The sequence below is a fragment of the Lynx rufus genome, unplaced genomic scaffold (genome assembly GCF_022079265.1).
Source record: "Lynx rufus isolate CCGP_SWC_20201006 ecotype Redwood Valley unplaced genomic scaffold, mLynRuf1.p SCAF_4, whole genome shotgun sequence".
NCBI lineage: Eukaryota > Metazoa > Chordata > Mammalia > Carnivora > Felidae > Lynx > Lynx rufus.
In genome coordinates, this window is record NW_025814856.1 from 43,674,197 (window position 1) to 43,685,400 (window position 11,204).

Genomic DNA, 11,204 nt, shown 5'->3' on the forward strand with positions numbered 1-11,204 from the left:
ATTACAAATGGTAACATTTTACATATAGTACATATTTTACATGTAATATTTTCTATATACCATCTACCACTTTAGCATTATACAAAATATATCTGACTCATTGTGTTAGAAAAAAGGGTAGTGACCTAATTTCCAATAGATCTCTTAACATAGTTTAAACAATTTTTAAGGAAAATGAAACCATGTTGAAATCCATCATCTTCCCTTTCCAACACATTTATCTGTGTACTGTTTTTAATTGTTTTTTTATGTGGATTTAATAAGTGTTGAGAATTATATAAACACTTAGTATTTGACCATTTTATGATCATACACTCAATACATCTTTGAACTCTCTGAGGGAAGTTTCCTATTAATATAATTGTCAATAGCCTAGCATAAAGTTGAAAAGAAAATGCAGTGCTCTGGTGAGAGAGAGAGGGGGAGAGAGAGAGAGAGAGGGAGAAACAGTATTATATTTTTTTTTCTGAAATGCTGTTGATTAATATAAGCAGTTTTGTCAAGTTTTCCTCTTATTTTTAAAAAAATAAGTTTGTAAGAGACATTCTTGTTCATTTAAAAATTAAATTCAAATGAAGGGGGAAATCAGCAGTAAAAATGTCACAAGGGAAAGAAAATGGAAAAGTCATTTATTAGGAAGATAATAATGCTTAAAACTTTTATGGTGCTTTACACCTGGGAATTTCAAAGCTCTTCATTAAATGTTAGCTCAAAGGACTTCACACATGTTTCATTTAGTCCTTTTCTTCTGGGACAATTATATAGAGGCATAAAATGCAATAGAAATCACCACTACAGGGGGCAAAAGCCCTATGGCTGTATTATGTGCCCAGCCATGTTTCCAAATACAGGATTTAATTGTGGGATGCATACACCAGGTTGGCTGTCCCCTGGGTTTAGCCAGGCAGTGATGATCACCCTACTAAATATGGATTTGAATATGGGAAGAAACTCAATGATGAAGAAGAAAAAAATCACAGCCAAGCACTTAAAGATAATAGATGGATGGATCTGTTGAGCATCACTTCCTACTGTACATCAATTAAATATGAATGAGCAAGGTGGTTTAGAGTGGGCCTCTTTGAATTCGTTCTCCGAATACAGGTGCAAAATAGGAGCTGAGGGAGGAGTACTTCTTTTTGAGATCATTAACTCCCAGTTCAGAGGCTGGAAGAAAAGATTTAGATTTGGACTCCAAAGAGAATTAAAAAGTACATCCAATTTCCAGCTCCTCCTGGGGTCATTTTCAGTTATGAAAAACTGTGGAGTTGTATAATGCCAATAAGTATTAACAAGTTTAAATGTTCGCTAAACTAAAAAGAAAAATCAGGGCTCTACAGAGTAGAGCTTAGACCAGTGCACTTGGAGTACCTACTATAGTTCACTTAGGAAGTTACCTTACTAATGAAGAAACCACAAGGCTAACAAATACCATGTGCTAACCAAAATAATTTAGGAAAAGGTGTAGGATGCTCTACTGATAATAACATTTCTGGGACACTTCTTATAAGAAAGTTACACCTTTACTGCTCCAACTCCTAATTCTTGGTCAAGACAGTCAACCATAAAAGAGAAGGAAATCCTGCCATTTGTAACAATGTGGATAGACCATGAGGGCATTATGCTGAGTGGACTAAGACAGAGAATGGCAAATACTGTACTATCTCACTTATCTGTGGAATCTAATCCAGAAACAGCAACAGGTTGGTGTTATTAGCAGAGGTTGGGGGTGGGAAAAATGGCTGGTCAAAAGGTGTAAACTGAAGAGCTTCTGGGTGGCTCAGTCATTAAACATCTGAGTTTGGCTCAGGTCAGGATCTCACAGTTCCTGTCACAGACAACATATTGAGCTCACTGTTGTCTGCACAGAGCCTGCTTCAGATCCTCTGTCCCTCTCTTTGTCTGCCTGTCACCTGCTCGCATGCTCTCTCTCTCTCTTCCTCAAAAACAAACATTTAAAAAGAAAAAAAAAGAATGTTTTATGTCAATTATATATCAGTAGAACTGGGGTGGGGGAGAACATTTTGAAACCTTGAAATTGACTGATTTTAAATCAGTCTCCACTTAACTCCACCCCGAAGCCAGATTGTCCATTCCCTTTATTCATTTATATGTGTGGAGTCCCCCTGAATTTAGAAGAGGGGCAGGGATGCCTGCGTGGCTCAGTTGGTTAGGTGTCCAACTTCAGCTCAGGTCATGATCTCATGGCTTGTGAATTCCAGCCCCGTGTGGCGCTCTGTGCTGACAGCTCAGAGCTGAGAGCCTAGTTTAGATTCTGTGTGTCTCTCTCCCCCTGCCCTGCTTTCTCATTCTCTCTCTCTCTCTCTCTCAATCTCTCTCTCTCTCTCTCTCTCTCTCTCTCTCTCACACACACACACACACACACACATACATATACTCTCTCTCCCTCTCTCTCAAATATTAAAAAAATTTTAAAGGGGGACACTTCTTCCTCATCATTTATAATTATACACAATCTTTTTTTCTTTTAATCATTTGGCAGAATGTAATCGTTTATGCTTTGATGGTTGTAACATTGTTTAAAGGCAGAACAATTTATTGCAATCAACTCAGTTTTCCCTATCTCTACCCTTGTTCCTCTCCAGTTCATTCTCAGTCTAGCAGCCAGAGGTACCTTTCTAAAGGCTGTATCATATCCCTCCACTCAGAACCCATCAGCAGAATATCATTTCACTCATTGTCAAAGTCTAGGTCTACAGACAGTCGTTCAAAGGTCTACAAAGCACTATTTGATCAGGATCCTGGATACCTTTATAAGCTCCTTCTTTTCTATTCTTGTCTCTTACTTTGCTGCTCTTACTGTTCCTTAAATGTTTAGGAGTGTAGTGCCTTGGGTCCTTTGCTCCAACTCATGTTTTCTGGGAAGTTCTTTCCCCAGATATTGGCTTAACTCCTTCTCTCCTTTTCGTCTTGGCTCAAGCATTTTGTTCCCAAAGAAGCTTACAGTGACCACCCTGGTGAATATTTGCAATCTGTATTCCAGCACTCCTAATCCTCTTACTCTACTCTACTCTTTCTTTTTTCCCATGGTACTTATCATCTTCTAACAGATAATTTACTTAGTATTATGTTTACTTTGTATTTTCTGCCTCTCCAGTAGAATGTAAGGTCCTCAAAGGCAAAACCTTGTGTCTTTTGTTCACGGATACATCCTAAGCTCCTGGAGCAGTGCCAGGGACATAGATATGTACTAATCCACACTTGATAAATACTTGCTGAGTGAGTAAGTGATGAGGGAAAATTCTGCAATGACTATATTAGAGTTTAACTCCTACTTTATTCCTTAATTGCAGAAGTTCCCCTCCCCGCCACCCACAGGAATGACCTAAGTGGCTTTAGGATTGATCTTCTGATAGTTGTAGTCTTCTAGGTTTCCATTTTTGCATGCCAGCAAGAATTGACAGGACACATTCTATGTAAGTGGCTGAAGCTTGGATTTGTGAGTGATAACTATGTTACAGAATTCATTCTTTCTGATAGCTTTCGAGTTTATGTGATGATGCTTGCCAGTTTATCTACTTGTTGGCCTTTATATTTATTTTGTTTGTGTTTCCTTATGCTTAAGTTGTTATTTAAAACAAAAATAAGCTAAGGGAAGCCATCAAATAGCAAAAGCATAATTAATTAATTTGAAAGGTCCGCAAAACATAGTTCAGATAGTGCTATACCTAAAGACTGTGCTGCCTATATAATTTTAATTAGGGTATAATTGTGCTTAATTTTTCTGTCAATTTATAAAATAAAGAGAAACATGTACCCAAGACTTTCCACTCAGGATTACTATTGGACACTAACTAGAAACCATTGATATTATGTGATCAGGCATACATTTTTATAGTATCACATCATAGTTAGGTCACCCACATACATGTTTTGGATATCTACATTGCTGTATATCTAGAAATCCATAAAGGTGCTAATGTTTTTCTGTGAATTGGAAAAACAGTAAGTCTTATACATATAAGCACACAATTACTATTTTTCAAATATATTCATCTATCTGTGCCATTTTCATATACAGACACATAATTGCTATTCTGTCTAGTAAAACAAAAAATATTTTTACATTGAAAAGTTGATTTCATAGCTTGTAACTTACAGTTACGAGAATTATCTACTGATAATAACATTTCTGGGACACTTCTTATAAGAAAGTTATATTTCATATAGCAAATTTATCATCAAAAGACATCTATTAAGTCTCTTTTCATTGTTTCTATTTCAGATAATACAGGAACCATGGACCAAGAGATTAAAAAATTATGCTGAGCAATATTTTCCTTACTTTCACTACTGATTGAAATACCTTTCCTTGGCTGTATCATTGTTGTTTACATCTTGGCATGTAGAAAACCAGGCTCATGGTTTTTACTAGCAAAACTGCCCATTTTGTACCCAGGCTTTGTTAAAGATTTTAAAGGTGAAAACCAAATCTGATTATCCCCTCATTGGTTCTTCATCCCACTTTGTAATACTTAATTTAGCCTCAAATCCTGTGGATTTGAAACTTTTGCCTGCTTACATTTTCCTCATCTTGTTGACCTTCACACCCTTTATTTTTTAGGAATCCTTCCCATTGGGAATTCGTAGCCCATTATCTGTCGATTGAACTATCACATAATCATGGAAGTTACCTTTCCAAAGCTCAAATCTGAGCATATCCTCTTCTGTCCATTGTTCTCATTGGTGTGACTTAAGATGTATTCTCAGAACCCAACTTAACCTTCCTCTCCTACTCAACCACCATTACCTTTTTTTTCCTTTTCCACAGTTTGTTGTTCCCAGAGCGGTTTGTGATGTCTCCTGTCTAGAATTTTGCATAAGCTTTCCTTTGTGTAGAAAGCCTACCTCTTGTTCATCTCCAAATGACACTTCGAATATGATGCCTTAAGTCTGCCTTATTATGCCTGCCACACATGGGGCTTTCCTTCTTTTACTGTCCTCCGATTTTCTTTGCATTCTCAGAAACCTTATGTCTCACATATTCTTACTACAAACACATCATACATTGAAATTACAGTTGACCTTAGGATGATATGGGCTTGAACTGGGCAGGTTCACTTATATGCACATGTGGTTTTTAGACACATATAGTATGGCATTTTCTTTATGCTTTTCTTAATAACATTTTCTCAAGCTTATTTTACTGTAAGAACACAGTGCAGGATACATATACAAAGTATGTATTAATCAATTGCTTTATGTTATCAATGATGCTTCTGCTCAAGAGTAGGCTACTTAGTAGTTAAGTTTGGGGAGAGGCGAAAGTTATATGTGGATTTTTTACTATGCATTGAGTCACCTCCCCTAACCCCTGTGTTGGTCAAAGGTCAACTGTACACACACACACACACACACACACACACACACACACACACATATATACATGCCTATATATCTATATACCTTTATCTCTCTATATAATTAATCTTCATTATTAACTCATTTCATATTTGTGAATTCATCTATATGCTAGAGTTTATTTTAATCCCCAAATCAATACTCACTGGGCTTTCATGATTATTCACAGATATGCACAGATGGGTGACAAATTTGTGTCACCCAACATGTTCATCCCCAGTTGAGGGAGAATTACGTATTACTATACGTTATTTTCAGTTCTTTTTTCAGTTCTCATGCTATAAACACATGTCCCTCTCAGAATATATTTAGTGCCCATTTTTCACATTTTTGCGATTTTTCTTGATGATTTTACTGTTTAAAATGGCCCTCAAGTGTAGGGCTGAAGTGCTATCTAGTATCACTAAGCATGGGAATGCTGTGTTGTGCTTTACAGAAAAAATGTAGGTGTGAGATAAGCTGTATTTAGGTGTGAGTTATAGTGCCACTGACATGATTCAAAGTTTTTAATGTTTTTATTTATTGTTGAGAGACAGAAAAAGAAAAAGAGAGCACAAGCAGGGGAGGGCAGAGAGAGAGGGAGACACAGAATCTGAAGCAGGTTCCAGGCTCTGAGCTGTCAGCACAGAGCCTGACACAGGGCTTGAACCCACGAACCATGAGATTATGACCTGACCCAAAGTCAGACACTTAACCGACTGAGCCACCAGGTGCCCCTCAACTTTTAATGAATAAATAACATTTATTAAATGACATTTAATAATGGGTGTTTGTGGTAACTTGGTAAAACATAATTATAACAAGAATCAACTGTGTGTATATGTATATATCTTTTGACAGTAGAGCCTCACTCTTTATTTCTAGAGCCTAGCACAGTGCCTGATACATAGCAGGTACTAGATAAATATTTGAGAATTAAATGAACAAAGACAAATAGGACAGGAAAAGATTTTAGTTGCAAGTGAGAAGCATTTCCCTGCTTGATTTAAGCAGAAGTCATGTTTACTGAAAGATTAATCGACAGCTCAGAGGAGACCTATGAGGGACTTGAAATGAGGCCTGCATGGGCTCATCAGTTAAGCATCCGACTTCGGCTCAAGTCATGATCTCACGGTTCATGAGTTTGAGGTCTCTGTGCTGACAGCTCAGAGCTTGGAGCCTGCTTCCAATTCTGTGTCTCCCTCTCTTTCCCTCCCCACTTGCACTCTGTCTCTCTGCCTCTCTCTCAAAAATAAATAAACATTAAAAAAAAAGTTGTTGGTTTTTTTTAAAGAAATGAGGCATGGAAAACGAGCAGGAGAAAATAGAGGAGAAGCAGCCCAAGTCCAGCCAAAATAGTGTCCAGAAGCAGTCCAGCTAGGACACCATGCTACAACCACCTTTGAATATAGAGCTCCATGAGTGTATCCCTTCCATCACCAGAATTTAATGCTATCACTTACATCTTTCCTGTTCCCCAGAAATGAAATTTGCCACAATTTCTGCTGCTTTAACTTTATTGAGATTTAAATTACCAGTTGAGGGGTGCCTGGGTGGCTCAGTCAGTTAACTATCCGACTTCTGCCTAGGTCATGATCTCGCCATCCTGGAGTTCAATCCCCTCGTTGGGCTCTGTGCTGATAGCTCAAAGCCTGGAGCCTGTTTCAGATTCTGTGTCTCCCTCTCTCTCTCTCTCTGCCTCTCTCTCTCTCTCTCAAAAATAAACATTACAAAAATTAAATTACCAGTTGAATATAATTGAGTGCTGAGCCTGGGCATGTGCTCATACCCTAGCTGGCCTTTTTCATTTTGATAGTAGGAAGGAGTGTGCCTTCCACTAGAATTCATTCAGCCATTCCAAAAACATTAGGAAGGTATGGAGTATTTCACAAGCTGTTGGGTGAAAAGAATAATCAATATGTAACACAGAGTGTTTTTATTTAAATGCAGCTGTATTAGTTGTTTTTTGTTGTTGGTTTTTGTGTATTGTTGGTTTTTGTTTACCTAACAATACTAAATTACAAACGCCAGCACATAGCGGTTTACATAGTAAGCATTCATTCTTCACTCACAGCTCTGTGAATCAGCTGGGATTCTGCAGGGCTTGGATGAGACAGGCTGGGGATTGGGTTCAGATCTGTTCTGTGAAACTCCTGTTCTGGTGCCAGTCACTACCTGGGGCAAAATCTCCCCAGAATTGATGGCAGAAGGACGAAAGATCTGTGTGAACACTGCACCTACACTTAAAGCCCCAACAGCGTGCAGTGCCTACGTGAGTAAGAGGCAAGACATACTTGTTGCCTACTCTGGTAGAGGTGCTAGAAATCCACATGACAAAGGTCTTGAATGTTTAATTCTATGTTAGGGAGAAAATCAATTGGAAGGACTAAGCCAATCTACCACTGTAGGAAGAGAAGTGTTACGTTTTAGTCTAAAACAGTTGGAACATTGTTATTGTTAATATTATTGATATTATTTTGGCTTTTAACATTGTTATATTAACATCTATTTTCCCAAGTGGCTTCCTTTTCCATCCTAATTATAACATGTTTTAATGACTCCCCTGTTTTCCAGTTTCCCCTCCTTGCTAAAAGTCAAATTGAATATTAAGGACAAGGAGGTTGTGTACTTTGTAATTTGTAATGGCCTAATTCTGAATGCTTTTTCTAAAGGGTAAGGGAGATATAAAAAGAATTTAGCCATACAGCCTCCAAGTAAGACTTGTAACCAGGGCTGCACATTAGAATCACCTGGGAGAGATTTTTTTAAATGCTAATACTGGAAGCATACCAATTCTATCAGACTCTCTGAGATGAGGTTTAGGTACTTTAACAGAAAGCTTCAAGGATTTGTATGTACATTAAAGTTTGAGAAACACTGCTCTGAAGTCAAATGGCTTAAGGCTGATTTGACCCCTTCTGTGGGCCACACATGATGTTGCTTAACATTTCTAAGATATTTTGTCATTTATAAAATTAGAATAATCATAACACATAACTCACATACTTGTTCAGTGATTATCCAATGTAATGATGATAGTAAATCATGTGGGAGATACATAAGAACTCAATGATATGTCTTCCTAGTACAGTTATCTCAATTTTGACATTGTCTGTGACCTTGGCAAATTTGAGTTTCCCCCAGGGGGGAATTTTCTCATGTAAAATGATGAATGAGTAATTCTCTGATTTTTCCTTTCAGCTGTAACATTCAAAGATTTTCTGGTGTCACTTAAAAATTATTATTTCATCAGTACAGAAATAGGTTATCTCTTTGTATGCACACTCTATGATAAGAATTTAAAATACTAAGGAAATATATGGCATCTCTTTCATTTGAGATATCTTTTGTGGTTGTTTGCGTTTGTTTTGGAATATGTGTTTATAGATTTGCAGTGTTTAAATGTGATCTGACAGAATGTCAAAGAGAAAAGAGCCATTTCTATATTCTGGGTGTATCAGTGTGGGCTCTCTAGAGAAACAAAATCAATAGGGTGTGTGTGTGTGGGAAGACATATATATATATATATATATATATATATATATATATATGTGTGTGTGTGTACCCACACACATATAGACACATACACACATATATCTATAAAGAAAGAAAAGACATTTATTATTAGGATATAAAAAAATAAGGGTATAAAAATTGTCTCATGCTGTTATGGAAGCTGAGAAGTTCCATAATCTGCAGTCAGCAAGCAAGGAGATACAATTGTATAAGGTCCAGTCCTAGTACAAGTCCAAATGCTGGAAAAGATAAGTGTCCCGGCTGCATGGTCATAAGGCAGAGAGGAAATCTCTCTCTTAGCCTTTTTGTTCATTCAGGCCTTGACCAGGTTGGATAGTGACCACCCACAATGGGGAGGACAATCTGCTTTACTCAGCCTACTGATTCAAATGTTAATCTCATCCAAGAAACATCTTCCACCCACACACCGAGAACAATAGTTAACCAAGTGTTTGGGCCCCCTTGACTGGGTCAGTCAAGATGATACACAAAACTAGCCATCATACTAGATGATGTCAATAAATTAACTTACTTCTTTAAATTTTTCACTCTCCAAAAACCTGTACAGTAATTGCTAATTTCAAGACCTATATGTTTCATAATGTTGCAGTTTTTTCACAAATTATTCATTACTGAACAAGTTATTTATTGAAAATTTTTGTTCAAGAAGGTCATTGTTAGGTATTCTATTTTCATGCCATACTATGGTTTCCATTTAGGTTTGTCATTTTCCATTACATCAACATGTAACAGAATTACTAACATTAATCAGTATTACATTTTTTACATAGTCATTATTTCAGTATTTATTACTATGCTTACCATGTTAGGAATATTTAATTTTTTTTTTGACGTTTATTCATTTTTGAGAGACAGAGAAAGACAGAGCATGGAAGGGGCAGAGAGAGGGAGACACAGAATCCGAAGCAGGTCCCAGGATCTGAGCTGTCAGCACAGAGCCCGAGGCGGGTTCTCATGAACTGCGAGATCCTGACCTGAGCCGAGTTGGTCGCTCAACCAATTGAGCCACCCAGGAGCCCCCATGTTTGGAATATTTAAATATGCACATTATATATTCAATATAGTCTTCCTAATGGCAGGAACTTTATCTCTCTTATCCCCTCAGCTTGTACCAAAGGCTCTCATGGATAGTTGGCATTTATTTATTATTCCTTAATTGAGTGAGTGCTCTTGTTAATTTTTCCAAAAGCTCTGACTAAAAGGTCATCTTAATTCTCATTTCCTCAATAAGAAAATTGTATCAGTTCCCTATTACTAATGTTGTGTAACACAGTATCTCTGTCATAAAATATGTGTTTATTATTCATGTGCTTGCAAGTCAGCTGGGACAATTCATCTAGTCTAGATAGGGTAGGGACAGCTCCACTCCTCACATGTCTATCAGGAAACTAAGGATAAAGAGAAGCAGCTGCCAGGATAAAATTTTCTCTTGGTGATGACAGAATGCAAGAGAGTAAGCAGAAACACAAGGCCTCTTCAGACCTAAGTTCAGAAGTGGCACATTGACCCCCACCCACCTTTCTTTGGTGAAAACAAGTTCAAGCTCAAAGTCAAGTTCAGGAGTGATAGCTGCCATTCACAATTAGGCCCTGACAATGGTGAGGATATAGGGACAACTGGAGGGAGAGTTGGAACCAGTAATTCAACCTCCCTAAGAAACTGAGGCTAAGAGAAATCATTTGATTTGTCCATGGTCACAGAGTTAGTAGGCCCTGGAGTCAAGATTTGACTCTAAATTGCTGACTCCAATGTTTTAAAACACTTCACTATGTTGTGATGAAGAAGTCATCGTGAATCCATTCTTGGTAACTTGCTAAATATCATGTACACACACACTGTCTCTCTGTCTCTCTCTCTCTTTTGCCTTGAGTTTAATACAAAAAAATAACTAAATTAAAATACAATGCATTTATCACCTTGTTGAGTATGGAGATCCTACAGCTGCAAAGGATTTAATTAAAAGTTGATGATTTAATAGGCAGCTTCCATCTATTGTTTACTCTGGAGGGTGAGATTCAATTTAAAATTGGGTTCCAAATTTCATTTTGGAACAGCATCCTTGTCGTCAGCAGGCGGAAAATGTCCCGAAGGAAGCAGACATGTCCCTGAATAGGGAACACTGAATCAGACAGCCAAGAGCAGCTCAAAAGTTAAAACACAAAGATTTTATGCTGTTTGGTTCTAGGAAGGGCTAGGTATTCAGTTGTAGATACATAGTTGCACATTTTTCACACATTTGCCCCCCCCTTTCTCTCTCCCTCTCTTTCTTGATATATATATATATAGATAGATAGATACATACATAC